At 45.2% G+C, this 25,061-nt stretch overlaps 1 protein-coding gene and 1 long non-coding RNA gene across 4 annotated transcripts in view; one reads left to right on the forward strand and one right to left on the reverse strand.

Annotated features, from left to right (window-relative positions):
* The window catches only part of FAT3 (FAT atypical cadherin 3), a 641,657-nt gene that overhangs the window by 311,942 nt on the left and 304,654 nt on the right, over positions 1 to 25,061 (reverse strand). The window lies entirely within an intron of this gene.
* LOC133241003 (uncharacterized) overlaps positions 23,671 to 25,061 on the forward strand; it is a 36,418-nt gene continuing 35,027 nt past the window's right edge. Inside the window, exons 1-2 of the long non-coding RNA XR_009734475.1 lie at positions 23,671 to 23,789; positions 24,433 to 24,651. This is a non-coding gene — a long non-coding RNA (uncharacterized LOC133241003). The remainder of the gene's footprint in view (positions 23,790 to 24,432; positions 24,652 to 25,061) is intronic.

Here is a 25,061-nt window from a genome sequence, read left to right on the forward strand (position 1 = left end):
ACCCAGGTCTCCCACATTGCAGGCAGACGCTTTAACCTCTGAGCCACCAGGGAAGCCCACAATTCACTGTAAACAGCTTCTAAATGAAGAAATGCTATTACTGTTGATGATCCTGGTTCTACACCCATGTTTTAGCAAAAGTTCTTTCTTTGAGAATACCTTCCTTCACCATTTTCAGCTTTTGAAACCTTCTCCTTTAGTTCAGGCTCAGGTTAAAACTCACTCGTGTGCTATGCACCTGTGGTCAGTCCAAAGGAGGCAAGACTACACAACGTTGGAAAGAGTCTCTTCAACAGACGGTGCCGGGAAAATTGGACAGCTACATGTGAAACAATGAAATCAGATCATTCTCAACACTACACACAAAACTGAACTCAAAATGGATTAAGGGCCTAAATGTGAGACTGGACACTACAAAACTCCTAGAGGAAAACATAGGCAGAACACTCTGAACACTCAGAACACTCTACCAGATTCAGATTTCTGGTAATAGTCTGTCCTGCCACCAGCCCTCATGAAAAGAAGACAGATCAGATCAGATCAGATCAGTTGCTCAGTCGTGTCTGACTCTTTGTGACCCCATGAATCGCAGCACGCCAGGCCTCCCTGTCCATCACAAACTCCCGGAGTTCACTCAGACTCACGTCCATCGAGTCAGTGATGCCATCCAGCCATCTCATCCTCTGTCTTCCCCTTCTCCTCTTGCCCCCAATCCCTCCCAGCATCAGAGTCTTTTCCAATGAGTCAACTCTTCACATGAGGTGGCCAAAGTACTGGAGTTTCAGCTTTAGCATCATTCCTTCCAAAGAAATCCCAGGGCTGATCTCCTTCAGAATGGACTGGTTGGATCTCCTTGCAGTCCAAGGGACTCTCAAGAGTCTTCTCCAACACCACAGTTCAAAAGCATTAATTCTTCGGCACTCAGCCTTCTTCACAGTCCAACTCTAACGTCCATAAATGTGAGACTGGACACTACAAAACTCCTAGAGGAAAACATAGGCAGAACACTCTCTGATATAAACCGCAGCAATATCTTCTTTGATTTGTCTCCCAGAATAATGGAAATAAAAACAAAAATAAACCAATGGGACCTACTTAAACTCAAAAGCTTTTGCACAGCAAAGAAAATAATAAACAAAATGAAATGACAACCCACAATTTGGGAGAAAATATTTGCAAATGATGTGACAGACAAGGGATTAGTCTCCAAAGTTTACAAACAGCTCATGATGCTTTACAATGTCAAAATAAACAATTCAATCAAGAAATGGAGAAGACCTAAACAGACATTTCCCAAAGAAGATATACAGATGGCCACGAAGCACATGAAAAGATGTTCAACATTGCTAATTATTCAGTTCAGTTCAGTTGCTCAGTCATGTCTGACTCTTTGCAACCCCATGAACTGCAGCATGCCAGGCCTCCCTGTCCATTACCAACTCCCGGAGTCTACCTGAACTCATCTCCTTTGAGTCAGTGGTGCCATCCAACCATCTCATCCTCTGTTGTCCCCTTCTCCTTCTGTCCTCAATCTTTCCCAGCACCAGGGTCTTTTCAAATGAGTCAGCTCTTCTCATCAGGTGGCCAAAGTACTGGAGTTTCAGCTTCAACATCAGTCCTTCCAATGAATACCCAGGACTGATATCCTTTAGGATGGGCTGGTTGGATCTCCTTTCAGTCCAAGGGACTTCAAGAGTCTTTTCCAACACCACAGTTCAAAAGCATCAATTCTTTGGCATTCAGCTTTCTTTATAATCCAAGTTTCACATCCATACATGACTACTGGAAAAACCATATCCTTGACTAGACGGATGGACCTTTGTTGACAGAGTAATGTCTCTGCTAATTATTAGAGAAATGCAAACCAAAACTACAGTGAGATTCACCTCACACCAGCTAGAAGGGCTATCATCGAAAAATCCACAAACAGTAAATGCTGGAGAGAGTGTGGAGAGAAGGAAACCCTCCTACGCTGTTGGTAGGTATGTAAATTGGTTCAGCCACTATGGAGAACAGAGGAGGTTCCTTAAAAACTCAAAACAGAGCTACTACATGACACTGCAATCCCACTCCTGGACATGTATCCGGAGAAATGCACGATCTGAAAGGATGCATGCACCCCAGTGTTCACTGCAGCACTGTTTGCAGCCAAGACACGGAAGCACCCTAAATGCCATGGATAAAGGAATGGGTAAAGAAGATGTAGCACATACATACAATGGAATAGTACTCAGCCACTAAAAAGAAGGAAATAAGGCCATTTGCGGCAACATGGATGGATGTAGAGAGCGTCCTACTGAGTGAAGTAAGTCAGAGAGAGAAGGAGAATATCACACGGCATTCCTGATATGTGGGATCTAAAAAGAAATGACACAAATAAACTTCCTTACAAACAGAAAGAGACTCACAGACTTAGACAATGAATTTACGGTCCAGGTTGGGGTAAGGGATACTTAGGGAGTTTAGGATGCTATATTTAAAATGGCTAACCCACAAGAGTCTTACTCTGTAGTACATTAAACTCTGCTCAATGCCATGTGGCAGTCTGGATGGGAGGGGAATTCGGGGGAGAATGGATGCGTGTATATGCACGGCTGAGTCCCTTCCCTGTTTACCTGAAACTACCACAACACTGTCAACTGGCTCTACCCAAATACAAAATAAAAAGTTAAAAAAAACAACTCACCCATGGGCTCCATGAAGTCTAACCTCAAACTGCGGATTTCCTACTCCATATGCATGTGATATTCACATATATAGCACATACCACTGTCACCTAAATATGTCTTTTAGGTTGTTCAGTAACTATGCTTTCAAATCGGATGGTGTGATAGATTCAAGACAGCTACTGAAAGGGGAATCAGCTATTCTTGCACTGAATCTGGGCTGACTTCAGGGACTCGCTTAAATACTTACATATGGTGAACGGGCTGTTATGGCCATTCCACGCCTATCCTCTCAGACAATCGGCACCTTTTGTTTAGTCCTCTTAAAACCTAGTGTCACAACCCTGTGGGAAGCCCAAACCACATGGAGAGTCATGTAGGTGCTAGGATCAATAGCCTCAGTTGGATCAAGCCTTCTGTCCATCCTGGAGAAGGAAATGGCAACCTGCTTCAGTATTCTTGCCTGGAGAATCTCATGGACAGAGGAGCCTGGAGGGCTACTGTCCATGGGGTCACAAAGAATCGGACACAACTGAGCAACTAACACTTTCACTTCACACTTTTCCATCCGTCCCCTCAAGGACTAGATATGATAAGGCTCTCTTGGACCTTCTAGACCAGTTCATCTGCCAGCTAAGTACCACCAACTGACCTCCATCAACACCATGCAGAAAAAAGAACTCCCAGTGCAGTCGTGCACAAATCCTAAGCTAACCGAATCTTAAGATCTAATGAAATGTTAGTTGTTTGAAGCCATTTAACTTTGTGTGTTTGTTAATGACTGTTGTGGGTAGCTATTCCCTTCTCCAGGGGATCTTCCTGACCCAGGGATCAAACCTATATCTCCTGAGTCTCCTATGTTGCAGGCAGATTCTTTATCATCTGAGCCACCAGGAAACTTAGGGGGTGGTTTATTATGTAACATCTGATAGCAAAACATAAACATCCTGAAGCTGAAATCATGCATTCTACTTCATTTCTTAATTCACTGCAACAAATAGCTATGGAATATCAACCATGTACCAGGTACTGTTATAGAAGGTAAGAGATACAACAAATTAAATAGGACACAATCTCTGCCCTTTTTAAGCTGACATAGCAGTAAGGGAGACAGTCAATGAACATGAAAACAGATCACGTTAATTTGTAATCTCCAAATTGCCAGGTATAGAGCTAACTATAGAAAGTGACAAAGAGACACTGTTCATCTGTGCCCTACAACACAGCTCAACCCGTCACTCTCATTGTACCCAAAAACAAAACCCCCAAACCTAACTGAATCCAAGTATTTGGCCGATGAAGTTATTAACAAGACAAGTCAGCTAAACCAGAGAAGTTTATAAACAACACGTTTCTGGAACAATAGGTATAATGAATGGATGTTTACCTATTTCTCAAAAGCAGTGTCTCTTTTGCCTGTGGCATCCTAAAACTTTTATTAGGAGCATGGGGGCAAACCCCCAGGTCTTCAGAAATGTAGGTTTCCCTAACCGGGATAGAATGTATCGCTCCGTGAAATGTCAACATCAAAACAATATAAAAAAAATAATTACAGACAGCATTAGTGTTGTAAGCTGATAAGGACCAGATGGTCTTTTGTATTTATGGTTCTCCTTGTGCATACAAATGCTTTGGGGATCTAATTAGCCTTCTACAAAACTCAAACTGGGTAATTACTATCATTATCCCCTTTTCAAATAAATCTGAAGTCTAAACTGCAATTACGTTTTTTATCTTACATTTGGTATTCACATATTTTAAGAATTGTTCTTTGCCATCTACTCAGTTCATCTTAACATGAACTGAAGTATATAAAGTGCAGGAGGATGATTTAAAAAAAAAAGAAAACATTTAAAAAAATTGCATCACTCTATTAGAGGAAAGTGCTGACAACCACTGAAGCACTTTCTCAACCAGAGTCCTGTTTCTGTCACATTTTCATTCCAATCAAGAATAAAGCCCCTGTTCTCCGCAACTTTATATTTCCACTTACGCTTTGCACAGCAGAAGAGAATTTCTACATGGAGACATAACCAGTCACGCGTGTTAGAGAAAAGATTCTCTGTGAGATGCAATGTGGCAGCATTCAATTAACTTGTGACTCTGCCCCCAAAGGGTGATACCTGGGCTGGCAACGAGCTATGGAAAAGGAACAGCACACATAACAAGGCTGGCAAGTCATCTTTATCGGATTTTTGGCCTCGGGACAGTGAAGTCGCATGGTAACAACATCTCTAGACTGCAAGTCGAGGGAGACGCGATCATGTGCACCAGTGAACTCATAACAGAGAATGCACCTAAATCTATTTCCAGTGAGAAGTACATGGCGGGGCGGGGGGGAGGTGGGGGGGCGGGGGGGGCGCATTGTCGACAAGCAACCACTTCATTTCAGCCACAAGGCCAACGATTAGAGGTGATCGGGGGCATGTGTGTCTTCCTTGACAGGGCAAAGCATGGGCAGTGACAAGTGATGAGGAACACCGCCTCTCCCTCCACAGCTCCCTGGGAAAAGGGTCAAGAATACTCAGAATGTCTGGCTGACATCTCAAAATTCAGCATCGTGATGACTGGTCTGGAGGGCAACATCCAAAAATAGCTGACAGAGGGAAAAAGCCAGATGATAAGCAGAGCTGAGGAGGATGCCTGGCCCTGGGGAGGCACTTCCACTACAGGGGGATGCTGAATGTCATGCAGGTTTCAGAGGTGCCCCTGGCCTGCCCGACAGAGGAGGGCTGCAGGCCTGTCACCCGGGTCCTGCCCCCTGAGCCTGCTCTGGGCTGCCCTGGCAGGCAGCAGCACAGTCTTTGACAAGGATGCCTGCAAGTTCAGACTTTATAGTCCCTGATAGGGTGGCAGTAACCCCCCCGTTGCTGCTGCTAAGTCAGTTCAGTCGTGTCCAGTTCTTAGTGACCCCACGGACTGTAACCAGCCAGCTTCCTCTGTCCATGGGATTCTCCAGGCAAGAACACTGGAGTGGGTTGCCATGCCCTTCCCAGGAGATTTTCCCAACCCTGGCATCAAACCTTTGTCTCTTATATCCCTTGCATAGGCAGGCCAGTTCTTTACCACTAGCACCACCTGGGGAGCCTAATCTCACAGCTCACTGAAAACAATCTCGAAGGCCTGTGTCCACTCTTCCATTGAAGCAACAAATATTTACCAGGCTTCTCCCTAGGGCTATGCACAGTGTGAGACGATTTATGTGAGTTCAAGTGTCAGTGAAGACCCTGGCCTTGCAAATCCTGTCATCAGTGTCCCATCATAAAAGGAGTTAGAGCCGCAGCCCAGCACCATGGCAGAGTCGAAGTGCGTGGAGCAGAGCTCATGGCCTGGTGGGCGGGTGGACAAGCAGTGCTGAGGTCTTTGGGTTGCGGAACTTGTCGTGCAAGGAGCTGCCTGTCTGTCACTGAGTTCATACACCTCCTCGTGATCACATCTTAACATCGGTACAGCTATTTTTACAGTGTCTCTTGACTATCCTCATCCTTTTCAGAAGCAAGACAGGTGCTAAGGTTCTAATTTTACAGACACACAGATGGATCAGAGGCATGAAAGGACTTGCCAAGAACTGGACAAGTCCAGCAAGTAAGAAGTCTAAGCAGGACTCACACTCAGATCTTCTCAAGATAAACAGATTTCTAGATACTTCTCTGTCTAAAAGGGCTTTTTCTGAAGCCTCTGAACAAAAATCTTGGTGTCAAGGCTGCTCAGCATCTCAAGTGTTCCTCTTGCTTCTGAGGTCCATATCCAGAAGCCCAGGGAGCTTGAATCGGGGCAGGACCAGGCACCTGCCTTAATTAGCTTGTAATGTGATATGGCAGAACAAGCAAAGGCTTCCTGTGAGCAGGCGTAAGTTCAAATCTCATCCTGGCCTGGATGAGCTTCATGAAGTAACTTCACCTCTTTGGGAGTCTGGTCCTCACATGTAATCATACCTGTTGCAATTAATAGTAAATCAAAAGCATCCTGGGGCTGACATCACATATAAGACTTCATTTAACACCAACACATATATATGGAATTTAGAAAGACAGTAACAATAACCCTGTATGCGAGACAGCAAAAGAGACACAGATGTATAGAACAGTCTTTTGGACTCTGTGGGAGAGGGAGAGGGTGGGATGATTTGGGAGAATGGCATTGAAACATGTATAATATCATATATGAAACGAATCACCAGTCCAAGTTCGATGCATGATACTGGATGCTTGGGGCTGGTGCACTGGGACGACCCAGAGGGATGGTACGGGGAGGGAGGTCGGAGGGGGGTTTGGGATGGGGAACACGTGTATACCTGTGGTGGATTCATGTTAACATATGGCAAAACCAATACAATATTGTAAAGTAATTAACCTCCAATTAAAATAAATTTATATTAAAAAAATTAAAAAAAAGACTTCATTTACTCATTCATATCATTTTAAGTTCACAGTGAGCAGGTGATAAGACACTTGGGATGATGCACAGAGGAAGGACTAGCTGGGTTCTTCTTTCTATCATCCCCTGTGGATTTTGTCTACTCTGTAAAAAGAGTTGTTATTTACCACTAAGTTGTGTCTGACTCTTTGAAACCCCATGGACTCTAACCCACCAGATTCCTCTGTCCATGGGATTTCTCAAGCAAGAATACTGGAGTGGGTTGCCATTTCATTCTCCAGGGGATCTTCCCCGCCCAGGGATTGAACCCATGTCTCTTGCATTGACAAGCAGGTTCTTTACCATCTGTGCCACAAGCGAAGCCCTATCTGGGTGTACCCTAAATCTAATGAAAGAGTTCTTAAAAGAAAAAAAGCAGAGAGAGATTTGAAACACAGAGAAGAAGTCCCTGTGAAGATAGAGGCAGAAATGGTTATGTAGCCTCACGCCAAGGGATTCCTGGAGCCACAGAAGCTAAAGGAAGTAAGAAGAAATTGTTTCCTAGAGTCTTCAGTGAGAGCCTTTGTCTCTGACATCTTAATTTTGGATTTCTTGTCTCTAGGATGGTAAGCAAATAGATTTTTTGATATTTTAAATCATCAAGTTTGTGATAATTTGTTACAGCAAGTCTAGGAAACTAAAACAATATGTTTATAATGTGTATATAAATGATCTATATATCTACACACCTATCTCTACATATATCTCCAGTGTGTGTGTGTGTGTATTATACAATGGATATGTTGATGACACATTCAAATCACATAGGATCTAAATTCCTTCATCATCACAGGTTGAATGATGGAACAAAAAGCAAGAGAGGTTGTCAGCCCTTGAGCAATTGCATTCAACAACTGTGGCTTAGGTGGAGGACATAAATGACGACACTGGGACTCTTAAAATGGGAATTGAATAGAAAGAAAACCATACAGGGTTATCTCTTACTCAGAAAGAATCATTAAATACTAAACAAGCTTAGGGTACCTGAAAGAATTCAAGATAAATGCATTAATAATATATATGCAAATGCAAAGGTTGAGTATGCTCAACATTCAAAGAATTATACAGCATGAAACTTAGAGTAACAGTTCACATAAAGTATTTTGTCCTTATTTTATGTGTATGCATTTAGAGTAAAACATCCTGGTATGTTTATAACCTGTTCTATAAATGATAAGGGCTTTTCTGGTGGCTCAGTTGGTAAAGAATCTGCCTGCAATTCAGGAGAAAGAAAGTGAAAGAGAAGTTGCTCAGTCACGTCTGACTCTTTGCAACCCCGTGTACTTTAGCTTACCAGGCTCCACCGTCCATGGAATTTTCCAGACAAGAGTACTGGCGTGGGTTGCCATTTACTTCTCCAGGGGTCTTCCTGACCCAGGGATCAAACCCGGATCTCCCACATTGCAGGCAGATGCTTTACCATCTGAGCCACCAGGGAAATACTCCTGAAATTCAGGAGACCCAGGTTCAATTCCTGGGTGAGGAAGATCCCCAAAGAAGGAAGTAGCTTCAGTATTCTTGTTTGGGAAATCTCATGGACAGAGGAGGCTAGTGGGCTACAGTCCATGGGGTCTCAAAGAGTTGGACACAACTTACAGTCTAAAGCAGCACCATAAATAATAAAACAGTAGTTAACGATGGTTCTAATTAATGATTACAGACCATTTACTTTGATTCAGGCACCAGGCCAAACTATTTACGTGCATTATCTAGTTTAATGAATCTATATCAAAGTCCAGTGAGGAATGCATCATTACATGTGTTTTTCAGGTAAAGAAGCAAATGTCATGTTCATTGAGAGAAGTAACTCATCCAAGCTGGTGGTCACCATAATGAACAGGACTAAGTTGACTCATTGGAAAAGACTCTGATGCTGGGAGGGATTGGGGGCAGGAGGAGAAAAGGACGACAGAGGATGAGATGGCTGGATGGCATCACTGACTCGATGGATGTGAGTCTGAGTGAACTCCAGGAGTTGGTGATAGACAGGGAGGCCTGGCGTGCTGTGATTCATGGGGTCGCACAGAGTTGGACACTACTGAGCGACTGAACTGAACTGAGCTGAACAGGCCTTTGGCCTTCTGTTGCTGGGCTCCAGAGCCCCCGACCCTAACAAGCACATGGTAGACCTGGGGCACGTGGAACCTAAAGCCTGTTGAAAGATCCTCTCATGTGCTTTTAATTGGTGACCAGACCCTGACAGAGCCTCTACACTCCCGGCCCCAACTCAGTTCAAGACAGAGAAAAGTAAACAAACCAACCCCACGAGACTGAGATGAAGACTTCCGGGCCCCGGGGGGTGTTGCAAAGATGAGGAGGGTTTGGGAGAGTGGAGGAGAACGCGCTCTGAGGAGGGCCCGGCAGGAGGAGCCTGCAGGCTCACGGGGCACTGTCCCACCGGCCTCGGGCACCTAAGCCGCCAGCGCATCACCTGAGGTCAGCCCGAGCTTCTTCCCTTCAGGCGATTACGTGAACTTCCAATCCAGAAAACGTACTTGTAAAGAGGTTGAGAGTGAGTAAAATCCATGCAGTTCACAAGATAAAGCGGTTATTCTCAATGGCAACAGGAACTACCTGCAAATAAGCCCCCCAGCTGGTGGGTAAGGGCTGAAAAGCACAGTGCATTCAGAAGCCGAGGCCCCGGAGGCCTCAAACTCCCGCTCCGCACGGGCTGAGCAGGTTCACACTCGCTGGCTGCTTCTGTTGTAGGGGCGTGTCACTGTGCAGGTATATTGTTGAGTGCAATGATCAGACAATAAGGGGTTCCCAGCAGATTAGGCAGGTTAGCGGGGCTAGGGACATGAGAGAGAGAGAGAGGGAGGGAGGGAGGTGGGGGAGGGAGAGGGACATCAGGGAGTGATGCTGAATTTTTCACAACCACATCTCAGTGCTATTTGCTAAGAACCACAGGACACTGTAATACTCCCTAAATTGCAGGAACAGGTACCCAGCTCTCTGCGTATTCACAGTCCTTAGAGTATAATTGATTAGACTAGTGGAATCAGTTTTTGTTTACTCTCCAAGGTGAGGAGAATGTGGAGAAACATTGACGACAGTGCCAGGGAATCTTGCCATCGAGGGGCAGACGCTAAATCTGAAGCCCCAGGACTCTAGGATGGCATTGTCACGATTATTTCTCCCCTCACGAGCAGGTGCTGGCTCACATACTAGGGAAGGGCTGCAGGGTTGATTCGGAGAAGGCAATGGCAGCCCACTTCAGTACTCTTGCCTGGAAAATCCCATGGACAGAGGAGCCTGGTGGGCTGCAGTCCATGGGGTCCCTGGGAGTCGGACACAACTGAGCGACTTCACTTTCACTTTTCACTTTCATGCATTGGAGAAGGAAATGGCAACCCACTCCAGTGTTCTTGCTTGGAGAATCCCAGGGTTGCGAGAGCCTGGTGGGCTGCCATCTATGGGGTTGCACAGAGTCGGACACGACTGAAATGACTTAGCAGCAGCAGCAGGGTTGATTCCAGGACAGGAGGGCTTCAGTCTGGAAGGCAGCCTAAGTTAACTCATCTGTGTCTGTGCCTCAGGCTATTAGCATCAGTACACTCACCATACTATAAAAACTAATTAACGCATTAATCTGGAGAAACATGGGTTCCTAGAGATACTCTGTGCATGGGAATATGGGATCTGGACATTCTCGGTTAGACAGGGCTAAAGTCAGCCTAGCAAGGGCTCTAAGAGGCAAACGGCAAATCAGTGAACAAGTACCCCTTCGCTCTGAAACATGACTAAACGCACTACCAGACCGATCACCATCGAGGTCCTCTACTGTATCAGGTTGAACTTTTGAAAGAAGGGAGTAATGAATCTTGGAAACCAGGTCTAGATCCTATAATGAGTCTAGTCTCACTTCTTTGTGTATGTATACAATCCAGAAAAGCAAAAATCACATCAGAATGTCTTCATGACTTATGAAAACTATTACCGATGCTGACATTTGCTGTGATGCATGCCAATACGTTTTCAGCTCAACTGCAAAATCCAGTGAGTCCAAATGTGTTCAAAAACCACATTTTTGAACTCCTATTCATTTAGACATATCCCACGGTGTCAAACATGGCTTTCCCCATAAAGTGCAAATTTATGATGCAAAGGAGCTTACTCAGTTCACTTAGAGGTAAAGCTCAAGAATCCAAGAGTTGCTATCAAGATGGACAGTCATGACGGGATACACTTGAGACCTCAGCTAAGGCCAACAGATATGGAAATAGGAGTCAAGAACACTCAGAAAAAGTCCTAAACTAGGAATCTGATGACTTTATTGCACTTGGGTCAATAGGTCAATATCATGGTCAACAGATTATGAAAACACATAGGAGTTCAAGGTTATTTTTATATCATACTTGCATACACATGCCTATCTGTTTTCCACATTATTCAAAAGTAGCTTAAATTTAATAATGCAAATAGTCATCACCCACTCCAATGAGTACTTCAAAATTTTTTTTTGGCCATGCCACACAGCATGCAGGATTTTAGATCCCCTACTAGGGATTGAACCCATGTCCTCTGCATCCCTGCATTGGAAGTGTGGTCTTAATCACTGGACAACCAGGGAAGATCCTTTTCAAACTTTTAAAAAGGCATTTTAGTAAGCTCTGGCTATTGTAAATCAAACTAAATCCATGTAAAGAGATTCATGTTTTCCCATGACCCAGGCCCGCAGATGCACCACACATAACAGGGAGCACATGGGCTCCTTGAGCATCAGTGTGCCCGTTCCCTGCAGGAGAGGTACGCACTGTGTGAGGGTAAGAAGGTGATGTTCACACAACATGCAGGTTCCTGAGGCAGTTTTATTTCCAGTTGCCTCCTATGCCTGATATACTAGCTTATTTATCTTAAAAACAAAAGCCCCATGTAGAATGTAGAAGGAAGAAGCATCATTATCCAGAGACATGACAGAGTCAGAATTATTTCCACACTACAGAGAATATTCTCAAGCCCAGCAATGTAAGACAACCCTTCTTCACAGTTACCTTGCTCTTGTTTACTTGGGAGATTTTCATAAACCACACGGAAGTGAATGCAAAGGACCTACGGCTCTTTCAGCTCTTAACAATGTATGTTGATGCCTGATCATAAGTTACTTGGCTACGTGGTGAAGATGAACATTGTGTGGCTATTTATCAAGCCTTGCTGTGGAGAATGATGGAGATACCATATAGTGTTTCTTAGTCTTTGCAATGATGCATTGCAAAAGTGAGAGAAAGTATTAATAACAGATAACCTACTACTTATTTTCAGCAGATACGTAGCATGTTATACTCTCTTAATTTTGTTATCAAGTGACCATCCTGTTGGCCATTCTCTCTTCCAAGATAACATGAGGCGTTCTGAGGAGAAGGGATATGCAAGAAGTTTGGTACATTTCCTTAAACCAGTATTTGATGGAACATTGCTTTTCCAGTCATTCATTCTATGCCTTACACCACCCTCCTTAGCAGACTGTCAGCCTCTCCAAGACAGAGTCTAGCTTTTCCTTGTCATAAGCCTTCGGAGCATGCCCCCTTTCTCACTTTGGCCCTGACTTTCCCGGCAGAGCACCGGCTCTGAACTGCGAATGCGAGCACTGCATCTTCACCCAGTAAGGGTCTGCTGTAGTTGCCTGAGGGACCCTTCGAACACGGACAGAGATAGAGGCAAGTGGGAGGGTGGAGCCCCCATCCTGAGAAGAGAAGGTGAATGGCAGAAATAAGAAATGCTGAGTCTATAGTGCCAGCCAGATGCCCTGCTAAAAAGGATGGACAGGGTTAGCACTGAAGTCCTGGGAGATCCTGGTATTTGGAGCCAAGAAGACTTAATTTTACTTAGGATTGGTCATTAGCCATTTGAAGAATGAACTAGCTGAGGCTGACAACGACAAGGACATAGCTGGGTTGTCACCACAGTTCTTTTTGATGGAGAGGGCTTACTGAGCAATCTGCTCTGCACCTTCGCCTGAACAAAAGTGAAGATGTCTGAAGCCTGGAGTCCAGTTCGAGCAAATTCTTTAGTGACTTCCAAATGGCACTGTCAATAGGAAGCCCAGGAGCCGTTATGAACCTTGCTGACTATATTATTTTTTTAATAGCACATTGATCTCTCCTTTATTGTTGGATCTTTGTTTTTCAGAAACTAGAGGATACCAGGGATGCTTTAGAGAGTTGCTTAAACTCACTGCCCAATAGTTCGAAAGCTCTAATTTGTCTAAATTCTACCTAAAGCTCTCAAGCTATACTCATCTCTCCTGCCATAAGTCCTTTAACAAGCTGCAGTGACTGAAATGGATTATAATTCACAAAGAACTCCAACCGAGCAGACGTAGAGAATGGACCTGTGCATACAGCAGGGGAATGAGGAGGAGGGACAAACAGAGAGTAGCACTGACATACATATGCTACCGCACATAAAATAGATGGCTGGCGGGAGCTGCCATCAGCTTCCCAGGCAGCGCCAGTGGTAATGAACCCGCCTGCCAATGCAGGAGGCGCAAGAGACGGGGGTTCAGTCCCCGGGTCAGGAAGATTCCCGGGAGGAGGGCGCGGCAACCCACTCCAGTGTTCTTGCCTGGACAATTCCATGGGCAGAGGAGCCTGGCGGGCTACAGTCCATAGGGTCGTAAACAGTTGCACACAACTGAAGCAACTTTGCCAACAAAGGTTCGTCCAGTCAAGGCTATGGTTTTTCCTGTGGCCATGTATGGATGTGAGAGTTGGACTGTGAAGATGGCTGAGCACTGAAGAATTGATGCGTTTGAACTGTGGTGTTGGAGAAGACTCTTGAGAGTCCCTTGGACTGCAAGGAGATCCAACCAGTCCATTCTGAAGGAGATCAGCCCTGGGATTTCTTTGGAAGGAATGATGCTAAAGCTGAAATTCGAGTACTTTGGCCACCTCATGCAAAGAGTTGACTCATTGGAAAAGACTCTGATGCTGGGAGGGATTGGGGGCAGGAGGAGAAGGGGAAGACAGAGGATGAGATGGCTGGATGGCATCACTGACTCGATGGACGTGAGTCTGAGTGAATTCCGGGAGTTGGTGACGGACAGGGAGGCCTGGCGTGCTGTGATTCATGGGGTCGCAAAGAGTCAGACATGACTGAGCGACTGAACTGAACTGAACTGAACTGAAGCAACTTAGTACCAGAAGCTGCTGTACAGCACAGGGAGCCCAGCTAGGTGCTCTGCGATGACCTAGAGAGGTGGGATGGGGCTGGGTTGGGGGGATGCTCTAGAGGGAGGTGATACGAAAATTGCTGTAGCAGAAACAAACACATCATTGTAAAGCAATTATTCTCTAATTTGAAAAGATGCTTAAAAAAAACATAAAATATAAAAAGGAGAAAATGTGAAAAAACTAAAAAAGGGAGAATATGTAAAAAAACAAAAAAAAACAAAAAAGGAACTCTAACAGGAATATGGATTATGGATAAGATAATGACAAGTCTCTGATTTACAGAAAGAAGAGTCTAGGGTATAACTTAGCTTCACCTTCTCCGGCTCAGTCATGTATCATGACCAGAGTCAAAGGATGCCTTTGCATCATTTAAGAATAAAGAACGCTGTAGGCACTGCTTACATCTCTCTCTCAGGCTGTGCTACTGAACACACAATGACCCATCCTTTACGTATGTTTTCCTAAAGAAATTACACCCACTTCATATTGAAATATTTACTTTGAGCTGTAAGACAGAACACTTCTCTCCTCTGCTTTAATCTTACCTTAACACAAAAGACTGTAAGTATTTAAGTCACTCCAGTTACATCAAAAGAGAATAATCAGTTTCTGTTCAGTGCTAGCTGAGTTAAATAGCAGCTCTGTTTCCAGAAAGATAATAATGTCAAAAAATTAGCGAGAAAACAGCAGGCATTCTGGGGAATTTAACCACTGAACAAATGACTGGAAGGTGCTTCAAAGTCAATTTAAATAATTTTTAAAAAATTATACCCTGACTTGAAGCCTAAGAATTCTTTTTCTCTATGTATAATTAAAACATAATGCTGAAGACCTCATCAGACAATGATTCCTGATATTTTAATAATAATGTAGAATGTCCTCATGGTATAGCTTATTATTAAATAGATTTGAATATACTACAGACTAAATCAATTCCAGTGGGGAAAAAACTAGCTACAGCATCAAGTAAAAGCCTGGTTCAACCAACTCATCTGCATAATGGATTCCTCAATATCAGTAACAGGAAAATGCCCTGTTGAAAATGCAGTCTTAAATATTCTCCTGGAGAAGTAGGTCAGAAACACAGGGGAGGCAGGGAACCCAGCATGCTGGCAGGCTTGTGCAGGAACAGGCCTTGGGAGGATCCAGATGCAGAGAGCAGCAGTTAAGGACTGCCCAGGAACAGCTTGCATTTATGTGCTCAGGCTGCCCCAAGAAAAGACCAGACTGGGTGGCTTAACAACAGAGTTTCATTTTCTCACAGCTCGAGAAGCTGGAAGTCCGCGGTCGAGGTGCTGGCGCGGTCAGTTTCCAGCGAGGGCCCTCTCCCTGGCTCGCAGACGGCTGTCTTCCCAGGCGGTCCTTGCACACCCTTCTCTCGGTGCACGTGTGTGCAGGAGATGGCAAGTTTCATCTCATAGAGTCATTAAGTCTATCAGATCAGTCCCCGGCCTACGACCTCCTTTACCATTAGTTACTTCCTTGGAGGGTCCTTCTCCAAACATAATCACGCTGGAGATGAGGGCTTCAACACAGGGGTTTGGGGCTGGGGGACACAAACACACAGGCTGTACTGCTGTTCATCTCATTCCTCTGCTGCATTTCCATCCTGAGTGGAGGGCCGGGCCCCCGCGTGCAGGACTATCCACCGGCTCAGGGCAGCCCGGGCTGTCTCATCACCTCTGCCTGCTGAGTCCACAAGTGGGCCCACAGGCCGCTCCCCGGAGAATGTGAGCGGTGCATGGTTCAAGGATTAGAAAAGGAAATTCATGAGGAGACGTCAGAGGAACGCGAGTTGTATATCTGAGAGAAGAGAAGCTGCAGGTGACGTAACAACGTCTCACACAGATGGAGAGGACGCACAGCCTTCTGACCAGCTGTTCTCTTCTGATGCTGGGGACTGGTCAGGAGGAAGAGGACTCAGCTGAAGCACTGGGAGAAATATGTATGAGAGAACGGACAGACTCTTGGATGGCACCAATCTGCCACCTGACCGTGAGGACTGAGAGATGGGGGGAAATAGGTGACGAAGGGGATCTTGGGCTCCAAGGAGCTGTAAGAAATAGGGCTCTAATTTCTCCAAAGAAGACATACAGGTGGCCAACAGAAGACACATGCAAATATGCTCAACAGTGCTAGTCATCACAGAAATACAAATCAGAACCACAATGAAGCACCTCCTAGCCCCAGTCAAAACGTCCACCGCCAAAAAAAAATCTATAAATAATAAAGTCTGCAGAGAGTGTGGAGAAAAGGAAACCCTCCTACACTGTTGGTAGGAATGGAAATTAGTGTAGTCACCATGGAAAACAGCATGGAGGGTCCCTAAAACATTTAAAAGCAGAACTACCGTATGATCCAACAATCCCACTCCTGGGCATATATCCAGAGAGGAATCTAATTTGAAAGGATACATGCACCCCAGTGTTCACTGCAGCACTATTTACAACAGCCAGGGCATGCAAACAACCTAGATGTCCACTGAAAGAGGGATGGATGAAGAGGCGACACACACACAGTGAGGCGTCAGCCATGAAAAAGAACAAGGCGATGATATACAAGACCCTGAAAAGGAACATACATGTATGAACACACACACATATGTATATATTTTGCTCTTCAGATTCTTACATATATATGTATACTGCTGAAGCTGCTAAGTCGCTTCAGTTGTGTCCGACTGTGCGACCCCATGGGTGGCCCACCAGGCTCCCCAGTCCCTGGGGTTCTCCAGGCAAGAACACTACAGTGGGTTGCCATTTCCTTCTTCAATATATGCATATGTATATATTTAAAACTGAGTCAGTTTGCTGAACACCAGAAACTAAGACAACATTGTGAGTTAACTGTACTTCAATTAAAAAAAAAAAAAAAACAGGAAAGAAATGGAGGAAGAAGATGCTCAACAGTGCTAGTCATCACAGAAATACAAATCAGAACCACAACGAAGCACCTCCTAACCCCAGTCAAAACGTCCACCACCAAAAAAAAATCTATAATAAAGTCTGCAGAGCGTGTGGAGAAAAGGACACCACACCTGCAGAGGGCGTCCAAATTGGTAGGAAGAAGTAGCAGCAGATCAGAAGCAAAGCACTAGGACTCAGACCACCCTTGTCCAGAGTTCTGTTGTGTCTGAAACGCTATCCATTTAAGACTTCACTGTTGGAAGCTCTGCTTTTCCAAATCTATCCTGGCTTGGGCGGGGCTGCTACATTCAAGAAGAAGGCTGTTTATGACACAAAATTCTATCAAGCAGAGGACGGAGGGCCTCAATTCTTTGGCATAAGGAATGAAAAGTTATGTTATACCAGGATCTTTATATGCTCCTGAACCCAACTCTGCTTTAGTCCAAGCCCCCAGAGAGAAGCATTTCACTGAATGCCAACATTCACAGCACTTAGCCCAGCACCCAGTACACACAGGCAGGGACAAGTAATTTTTTTCATTAAAAATAATAATAATAATAAATAAAATAAAAATAGCGACACCTACAGGCAGATGAGGAACCCAGCTGAACTCTGGCAGGCTCCATGTTTCCTTTTTCTTTAACCTCACCTATTGAAGCTCTCTGGAGGACCATCATTGGAATGAGGTCAGAAGTGATCAGACTCAGGTTCATAAAGTGGCCCATTGCCTCCTATCCTTCACCTCCAAGACCAATAAGTAGCAAGATGAACAAGGGCCCAACAGAACTCGCTTTGCTGCTCAATGTATTGTTTAAAAGGGAGAGCTCATTGCCTTTTACTCTTTTGTTCAGAACTTTCTGTTCTCCTTTGTGAAACCAAGTCAGTCTCCTGAATTGGAGGACAGAGGATGCATAACACACTACGGAATTACTCAGAAGCCTACTGGACTGTGCTGAGTGGACGCAACTGCGGACATTTGTAGAGTTCACAGGGCCAACAATGCTCTCAAAGTTATACTCTGACAACTTCTTTGGCTTATTTTGGCTTAGAAAATATAACCACAGAATTCACTGTCCTCCAAGAACACCTATCAGACAAGAAATGGCTCTCTCAGCCCACTCAGAGCAGAGCCAGCACTCGCTTACCTCAAACTTGGGAGAACACTCGTTTTATATTAGAAACTGTCAACCCACAAGGGATTAAAATCTCCTCAACTGGAAAAAAACAAACCTCAGCTGTAGTCCTCTTGTGAGTGAAAAGCTGCTTATGCTTGTGAACCTTCTTATGCACAGAATTGGTGATATTTAGTCAAACCCCACCCCCCACCCCCAACCCCGCCACCCACAGAGAAGGCGATGGCACTCCACTCCAGTACTCTTGCCTGGAAAATCCCACGGACAGAGAAACCTGGTAGGCTGCAGTCCATGGGGTCACTAAGAGTTGGATACAACTGAGTGACTTCACTTTCACTTTTCACTTTCATGCATTGGAGAAGGAAATGGCAACCCACTCCAGTGTTCTTGCCTAGAGAATCCCAGGGATGGGGGAGCCTGGTGGGCTTCCATCGATGGGGTCACACAGAGTCGGACATGACTGAAGTGACTTAGTGAGTGAGTGACTCAACCCCCAAATGTGTCACAAAGTATCAGAGAATGAAGGAAAGTAACCAGGAATGGACAACTAATTTCTCAAATCAGATCAGATCAGATCAGTCACTCAGCCGTGTCTGACTCTTTGCGACCCCATGAATCGCAGCACGCCAGGCCTCCCTGTCCATCACCAACTCCTGGAGTTCACTCAGACTCACGTCCATCGAGTCAGTGATGCCATCCAGCCATCTCATCCTCTGGCGTCCCCTTCTCCTCCTGCCCCCAATCCCTCCCAGCATCAGAGTCTTTTCCAATGAGTCAACTCTTCGCATGAGGTGGCCAAAGTACTGGAGTTTCAGCTTTAGCATCATTCCTTCCAAAGAAATCCCAGGGTTGATCTCCTTCAGAATGGACTGATTGGATCTCCTTGCAGTCCAAGAGACTCTCAAGTGTCTTCTCCAACACCACAGTTCAAAAGCATCAGTTCTTTGGCGCTCAGCCTTAATAAATGCAGTCAATTATACTACCAAGATTCCAGTTAACTACCATCAGTCAAGGCAGCAGGTTCCAAATAAGGCGGAGAGTGTAGGCAGCGAGCTTAGGTGGCATGTCCCCTCAAACATGAGACGCTGTTGCAGAGGCCATGAGGACAGCTGCATATACTTCCCAGCCCACGGCGTCCATGAGCTCTAACACCCGTGTTTCTTCAAAGACAGAAGAATGACCTCAGGCCCAGAATAGAAATTAACCTCTGATCACACGAAACCTAGAAGAAGACGTTTACAGGCCAGAAGGTGAAGCCTGCCACGGCTGCTCTACCTCCCGTCTCTGACTACGCAGCACGTGCAGTTTCCCCGGTGACCCTGATGGGGCTGTGGTTCTATTACAGGCATTTGTGTTCAATGACTTGTTTACCTTCTTGACTTTTCTGGAGCCCCACGAGCAGAAGCTGGCCCGAAGGAGGCCTCAGTTAACATCTGCAAAATAGAAGTGACTGCCTCGCCTTCGGGAGCAGGCCAGACGAACTGAAGGATGCTTTTGGAAACCGCCTTCAGGAGCTGATCATCCAGCTGGTGCCTCCGCTCAACCTCCAGCTCCAGTTCCCTCCCCTGAACCCGCCTGCCTCTGGGCCATTCTGCCTCTCATTAGCACTTTTCACAGAAGTGACCTGGGAAGGGAGAGGTTGTAGAATTCAGATGACTGCCAGTCTGATAGTAAGAAAGGATAGATAATTCCGAGTGATTCAAGATTCTCTTATGATCTGTAGATTAAAATTGCCCACACCATGCCTCGTGCTCATTAGCATGGGTAGTCGAAATCTTGCTAGAATGGCTATGTTTACTACATGGCAGGTTAAGCAGCAAACGGGCCTACAGGTCTTCACAGATATTCTGTGTGGATGATTTTCTGTAAAGAGTGCCTGAAGCCAAGAAAAATACTGCAGATGTAATCCTAAACACAGTAGCTGAAACATGGGCTCTCAAATTTCACCTATCACCCATGGCTACACTGATAATCACTTATTTAAGTTGACATATTTTCTCCAAGAAACTCCAAAGGCAGTTATCCAGCAAAGGGCCAGAAAACCAGCAGGTTTTATAGAGGGAGGGGTAGGGGCAGAGGGAAGCTTCCATAATGTCAAAGGAAAAGATGGAAACTTTCAATTCTCCTGAGTCATCACCTGATTCAACAAGGGCTTGCTGCCCTGAGCTATGCTTTCTGCCTGTGCCTGGGGGGTGAGGGGGATGACAGGCTTTAATTTTTCCATGATATTTTATTGCAGCAAGTATTCCTACTCTGTGACAGGTCCAACCCAGAAATCAAAGACTCAGCGAGGAGGCTGCATAGTGATTCTTTGGACATAGAAGCCTTAAGTCCCACTGACCATGCCTGTAATTCACTGCTAATCAGAATAGGTCTGGAGAGAAAACACAAGTCTGAGTAACTCATTGTGTCAAGTTGCAATCTGTGGCAATGAAACCAGAGAAAGGTCATTTTTAAACAAAATAGCTGGCTCTTGCAGTGTGAGGGAAAGCGTCCAGCTGACCTAGTTTGGTGTTGGGGACATGAAGAGGAGCGGAAATTCTCAACTTAATACCAATACCAATGTGATGGCTGGCGATTCAGGCTTAACACTAGCCCCAAAGCTCATCATTTCAAGCATTTGATCTGTAAGTAAGAAATTTGCAAAGAAGCTCTGGGCTGAATGGTTCACGCTTTCATTTACCTAACCCTATCGATCACCTGCCAGGCATTCAGCTAGATGCTGAGGATACAGCATGAGGCAGCTATATTTTCTAAGTTCACAGTTCTAACCATCCAACAGGGGTGGCGAGAGCATGAATTACAGCTAGGTACCTGGCAGAACTGTCCAAAGTCTTTCACAAAGGGTAATAACAAAGGGCTGAAGCTGGGAGAGAAGAAAATATGATCAAATAATCAGGAGGAAAATTGGGAGGATTTGGCAATGTTTAGTGTTTGGGGTAAAAAACAAAAATTAGATGAGAACGGCTTCAAGTTTCGGCTTGCTTGACAGTGGGATCTCTCCTGGGATAAGACGTGCTGTAGATGATTTAGGGAGGAGAAAATCTATGGACAGACTGAGGCTAGGGCTGAGCATGTGTCTACACACAGAAATTTCAACGAGACTCTGGAGCTTAGGTAAGAGATGGTCAGGGCTGTAGGAACATGCGGAGAAGGCAATGGCACCCCACTCCAGTACTCTTGCCTGGAAAATCCCATGGATAGAGGAGCCTGGTAGGCTGCAGTCCATGGGGTTGCGAAGAGTCGGACATGACTGAGCTACTTCACTTTCACTTTTCACTTTCACGCATTGGAGAAAGAAATGGCAACCCACCCCAGTGTTCTTGCCTGGAGAATCCCAGGGATGGGGGAGCCTCGTAGACCACCGCCTACGGGGTCACACAGAGTCAGACACGACTGAAGTGACTTAGCATAGCATAGCATAGCATTGTAGGAACATGTGGGTATCGTCAACATATCTGTGGTCATTATACCAAAAGAATGGGTGAAATTAAATTGCTCAGTGTCTGTTGTTGTTCAGTTGCAGACTGAGGCTTTCAGGATTTTGTTGAACTCGCCTGATCGTAAGCCCGTAGTCACAGAACCAGGGTGCCAACACAAAGTGTTCTCATAGTCGGTTGTCGCTGAGTCACTAATGACTCTGTGACCCTATGCACTGCAGTCTGCCAGGCTCCTCTGTCCATGGGATCCAGGCAAGAATACCGCAGTGGGTTGCCTTTTCCTTCTCCAGGGGATCTTCCTGACCCAGGGTTTGAACCTCAGTCTCCTGCTTGGTAAGCAGATTCTTTACCACTGAGCCACCTGGGAAGCCCACCCAGTGTCTGTAGGGAAATATGACTAGAAGGTTGAGCATTGTATCCTGGGGAGAAGCAACATTTAAGGATAAGGATGAGAAATTAGAATCCACAAAGGATTCAAGAAGGAACCATCAAAGAGGCACAGCAGAGTGTCACGTGTGCCAAGTGGGGAGAGAGGTCCAAAGTGGGGTGGCCACCGTGGGCCCGCTCAGCAGCAGGCCCACATGCCCCTGCGCCCAGAAGTTAGGGAGGACGGCAGTGGCCCTGGCAGACACTTCACTGGCGTGAGAGACGAAAGCCAGGTGGAGGAGGGCTGGTGGGCGGACAGGAAGAGAGGGCGTAAGAAGCGGTGAGCACGGAGCAGTGCTCCCATGCTTGACAGCACACCAGAATCACCCAGAAAGCATGCTAAAAAGTCAGTTGCTGAGCCACATTCTGAATCTTTGGAATCAAAATCTCTGAAGGGGAACCAAGGAATCTGTATTTTATCAGGCTCCCCTCGTGATTCTGATACATAGGTTGGTTGGGACAAGGAGACTACTCTTTTAAGATACGAGGCACAAGATGGGATGAGAGAGATGGGCAGGAGTCTGACCGAGATGGGAGAGGGAAGCAGGGGTCAAGACAGGGGAGACCGGAGCATCCTCATCCGTTGGTGTTGGGGGAGACCAGAGGTCAAGGTGAGGGAAAGAAGAGGCAGGAATAAGATCCTGGTGATGTGGACGGCTCATCACAGGAAGAATTAAACAAAATGCCACTCCTCCTTTCATTTTCCCTTGTTTTTTTTTTTTTTTTAATTTTATTTTATTTTTAAACTTTACAATATTGTATTAATTTTGCCCAACATCGAAATGAATCCGCCACAGGTATACCCATGCTCCCCATCCTGAACCCTCCTCCCTCCTCCCTCCCTATACCCTCCCTCTGTCGGCTATTCGTGTCCAACTCTTTGTGATCCCATGGACTGCAGCATGCCAGGCTTCCCTGTCCTTCACTCTCCTTTAGAGCTTGCTCAAACTCACGTCCACTGAGTCTGTGATGCCATCCAACCATCTCGAACATAATTTAGCAGAACAAAATTTCTAGCATAGTTACGAGTAACTGAATTCTCTCTGCTACTGTATCTTGATTCATTTCCAGTTACACTAATAAAGAATGACCAGCTTGTAGGAAAAGGTCTGGCTGTATTCTCCATATGCATTAATTGGCTCTGCTAGGGAGTGCTACAGTTCTAGGTAGTATCTTATGTAAGAAAAGTTGTACATCCTTTTTCTTGTCACTATTTAAATCCTGGATGTTTGAGAAGCCAAGCTATTTGAGAGAAGAAGTATGTTTGACTAAATTATGAAAAGAAAATCTGATGCACGTTTTCCCTCAAAAATCTGTAACGGGATTCTTTCAAGAAGAATTCCAGCAATGCAGTATGTGTGTGTGTGTGTGTGTGTGTGCGCGCATGCCTATGGGCTCTTCTTGTTTCAGGAGATCCGGCTGCTAAGTCACCACTTTAAATAAGAGCTCCACACACATGACGTCATAATAGTCTCCACGGCAACTGTGAATGATATTACAAACCTGTCTGGGACTAAATGGGAAAGATAAGCAAGAAGACAGGAGTGGGCAATCTCCTAAGCAACAAATGCGCTTTTTCCATGGAAACACCACCTCGTGGAAGAGAAAAGGAAACAGATAATAGACATAGGTACACAATAGTTCTTAAATATAGCATTTCACTAAGCACTCTGTCAATTGCAATTTAAAGACCATTCACCCTATGAGAATAATCATTGGAAGAAAAGCTTCCCCTAGTTTAATGCTTCCAGAGAAAGAGGGCAGAGGCCTTTTTCTTGAAGTTGGTCACCATGTATCATCACTGCTTCTCACAAAAGAGGGCAAATGGGAATGAAGAAAGACAACAGCTAAGAGTTCAGGTTTGCTCCTGTTTTAAGATAACACCAAAGAACAGAAGCCAAACTTAAGCAGCCAGATATATTCTGAGTAGATAATAAGCATTAGAAAAAATCTCCTTATGAAGAGAATCACAGTAGTTTTCTTTGAAATAGCAAGATCCCTCATGAATGGATGATAAAATGCATAATCTGAGAATTATTTAAACCATTTTAGGGAATAATTTGCTCAACTGCCAATGACATTGTGGCAAACACGTTATTGTTTAGTCACCAAGTCATGCCCGACTCTTTTGCAACCCCATGGACTGTAGCCCTCCAGGCTCTATGTGGGATTTTCCAGGGAAGAATACTGAAGTGGGATACCATTTCCTTCTCTAGGGGATCTTCTCAACCTAGGGACTGAACCGATATCTCTTGCATCTCTTGCTTTGGCAGGCAGACTCTTTATCACTAAGCCACCTGGGAAGCCCTGCTGACATGCATTATGCAGAAGTAAACACCAACTTGCTGGTGGCCCACTATGCACACTCACTTGCTACGCCCTGGGCACCAGTACCTGAGTTATCCCGTTCAAGGACCAGAAGGAGGAGACTGTATCATCCTGTGTGTCACGTGAGAGATGATAGCTGTAGGAGCAAACATTCCCAGGACACGGTAGGTGTCAGGCTGTGGTTCAGACCCACCTCCTGACTCCAAAGCCCCCGGCTCTGTTCTCGAGGTTCTGTGGCTCACTTACAAAGCTGCTCACACCTGCCTTTTCCTATGGTCCCGTCATGATTAATGTCAACTCATGTTTGTAATGCCGTCACCATGTTTATCAACGGCGTGTACATTTTGCTCTCTACATTACAATCACCGACTATTAGAGGAAAGGGAAACTTCAAGAGACCCTGTCCAAGGATCTCTTTTCACTGCTCAGGAAACCAAAGTCCGAAGAGTCAGTTCCTTCCACAGAACTGAGACTCGAGTCACAGTCTTCTCTGGTTCTCAAACCCCAGCTTCTCCCCACTACACCCCCATGACCTAACCTTTGTTATTGTTGATAAATTATTTTCCTAAATGGG

Source organism: Bos javanicus, chromosome 29 (genome assembly GCF_032452875.1).
Source record: "Bos javanicus breed banteng chromosome 29, ARS-OSU_banteng_1.0, whole genome shotgun sequence".
Taxonomy (NCBI): Eukaryota; Metazoa; Chordata; class Mammalia; order Artiodactyla; family Bovidae; genus Bos; species Bos javanicus.